The sequence below is a fragment of the Phytophthora infestans genome, genomic scaffold (assembly GCF_000142945.1).
Source record: "Phytophthora infestans T30-4 supercont1.127 genomic scaffold, whole genome shotgun sequence".
NCBI classification, from domain to species: Eukaryota; Oomycota; class Peronosporomycetes; order Peronosporales; family Peronosporaceae; genus Phytophthora; species Phytophthora infestans.
Genome location: NW_003303632.1, coordinates 199,299 through 202,740, shown reverse-complemented (window position 1 = coordinate 202,740; position 3,442 = coordinate 199,299).

Below are 3,442 nucleotides of genomic sequence, written 5' to 3'. Positions count from 1 at the left end.
TCTCTCGCGAGGCCCCCTCACGCTTCGATTGTTTGGAAACGGGCAGCTGTTTCCTCGCTGTCTCGACATTCAGAGACGGAAACATTATAGTTAGTATCTCTATTTCGGGAACAGGAAGGAGTGGTGTTTTCTAAGGTCTCTGCCCTTTTCTAAAATAGAGATTTTTATCATTATTAATGTCGACTTCACAGCCCAGTATTTTGTAAGAGCTCTGGGATGTTATTTTCCACACACTTTTCAAAAGTAAAGTCTATATGATTTATATAAGCTTCACAGGCCGCAATTGTTACGAGCTTGGCGATGCTATTTTCCCACACACTTTCTAAAGTAGAGACAATCGTATTTTTTAATATTAAAGTAGGCTTCACGACCAGCGCTTTTTGTAGGGACCTTGCGAATATATATATTTTACTTCACCTGGCACTCAACACTGCCACCGTGCAATGAAGGCGCGCGGCTGCACGGTCATTGCGCTATCTGCTCCCGTGCGCCGCACCTCGACGAATGCATGCGCGCACGATAGATAATTGTTTTAGGCAATTTATATTGCACGTGAAGTATGTATTTGTTTGGAAATCGGATAATAATATATTATAGCAAAGCCAAAACGTGAGTATCAACTTTTTAATATGTTTCTAAATAATAAATACCAGCCTTATATTTCCAAGCGATTGGCTAATATTTGGACGCAAGTAATTGGTTAAAACAATAAGTATTGCTAACTTACTCACAGTTTGCAAAATGGTGGGCCCTGTGTGCAAGCAATGCGAGGCGAAGATTGACCCGCTTCTGCTGGACCCGCAGTGGTCTACGACGGATGCCCGGGCGCGCTGCGTCGGTTGCGGGAAGCTGCAGTACGGTTACGCACTCCGTACAATCAGCGGGCGGGACATCGTGTGGCGCTGTGTAGCCTGCGAGATCGGCCCAAAGCAGTTGAGTTCTGGGAGGAAAAGGCCCCACCACCTGATTCGGCCGAAGTGTGCCGTTATGGGAGGAAAAGGGCCCACCACCTGATTCGGCCGAAGTGTGCCACTAGGAAAGCCTGTCAAACGTCAAGAAGCCGATGGGTCCTGACTGGTACCCCAAGAAGAAAAAGAGGCGCAGCCGCCCTCGCAAGCTGACCGCCCGAAACGTCAGGTACATTGATTAGAAAAAGCAGCAGAAGAGCAAGTAATTGGTAAGTATACCCTTTTAGCCCATTACCCCGCATAGGTTTGTATACTGGCTGACGGTGCAAGGCTTGGGGTCGCACATACTGTAAGCTGACTGTGGCGCTACCAAGCGTGTTGACGCGCCTATAGAGCGTAGCGCGCTTCAAAATAAAATAAGACATGGAATCAACTGTGCACCGCTGCAAGTTGGTGGTTCCTATCTGCATACGCGTCACCGTAGATGGCACGTACACTCGCTCACGTGGGCACACGCAAAACCATGCTATCTGTACCACCAACGCTCACAGCGTATATTTCATTAATGTGCGCTCACGAATGTAAGCTTCAGTATTGAGTGAGCACTATGCGCGATGAATATGCTGCTGTCTACATGGACACAAGCACGTTTATGGTAGTGTTGACCATACAGGTGTCGTCGCAAGTCGATGTGCCTGTACGCAGTACTGTATTTTAGTTTCCTGTGTATAATGGTCGAGACGAGAGTCCGGTTGAGTCGCGAATGATTATAAGATGTACCCGCCGCGCGCATATTTCGCGCTGACTACTACCTACATACGCGCGGTCAGCTTGCCTGTATCACCGCGGTTATGACCTACGTCCAGTTAGTGGCGCGCTTGGGTGATCCATCAGAAGCGTAGGCGCAGAAAGCTAGCACCACGATGCAAAAGTACCGATAAAGAAACAGTGACCCCATGCATAGGTTGAGCTATCACGAGCGCGTGGCAAATACACTCATTAACGACCTTGCGATATATGCACGGACACATCAAATAGCACGCCGAGCTGATAAGTAGGCAGGAAAAGTACCTCATATAATGTACATGAGCGACGATTCGAATCAAGTCTAAGCATCACTACGATCTGATACTCTGCCTACAGCCATATATCTTCGTATGTTTGTCGTATATATCGGACCCAGTATAATGTCAGTTGGAAAGGATTTACGCCACTTTGTCAGTCAGTAGCTATGCCAATAAGTCAGAAAGTACGTCAGCTATGCAAGTAAGATAAATTCATGCGGAAGATAGTGGAAATACCCTTCAGTAACATCACAAACAGCTCAGCAGAATAATTTCAAAGCATAATATTGATGTTTGTGGCGACCATCGGCAAATACTACATATCCTAAAAGATACTTCGCGCGCGGAGCTGATTAACATTGCTCTATTAGACCGTCGCAATCGATGATATGTGTCGACTGCCTCACGGCGATGACGTGCAGATGGGTAATATGTGTGAGTAGGCATTTTTACTCCAGCTACACTGGGATTCCTCACCGATCTACGCATATTTCGTAGCATCATTGATACTGACCCGTCTTCCGTACAGCATATATTAGCGTTGCAACCACGCGCGTCTCCGATTCGTGACATTTTGGGAGCTATGCGCTCAAATGAGATTATAGACAAAACCCTCCCGGCTAAGATGGTGCTCATCTTGCAGATCACGATAAACCCTGGTCATGTCTACCATAACATGTGAGCACTATAGATACTGTGTGCGGTGTTGTTTTGGAGCGTAGCATAAGTAGATCACAGCATACTTATATTATATGTAGCTGTGGTCCAAGTAGAAATTCTAAGCCCACCGCAGCGCAGCGGAGGTGGTCGCCCCTCTTTACACCAACCAACCATGCCCTAGCGTCCGCGGAGCGGGCGCCCAGAGCGCTAGTTTCCCGCTCCCTAACCTTGTAACCTGTCCGTCCGTCTGTCAGTCCGTCCGTTTCCTTTCTTGCTGCTTTTTCCTGCCTTTTCGCATGGCTACACTCGGCCTGTAAAATACAGTTTCGTCCCATCTTACCGACGGCGCCTATCTTTCTGACTCAACCTAACTATGCATAAATTACAAATATGTCCAAAAGCGTCACACAATTAACTCGCGCCCTGATTGGGCAATACATGCCGACCTGCGACACTGACTGGATCTGTCGCACGATCAGACCGCCTCTCGCCCTCGCGATTGGACGTAAGGTAAACATTTCTGCCGAGCACGAAACGCATCGATTGGTTGCAAACAGCCTGGCGAGCTGCGTTGACAATTCTAAATTTACATTTAGCTACGCAAAACCTGTCGTATGTGCATCAAATCGGGCACGCTAACCACCGCGTTTTGTAGGGGCTTTGCAAATATTATTTTTACTTATCCTGGCACTCTCCACTGTCAGCGTGCAAGAAGGCGCGCGGCCGCACGGTCATTGCGCTATCTGCTCCCGTGCACCCCACCCGACGAATGCATGCGCGCACGATACATAGTCTTTTAGTCACTTTTAT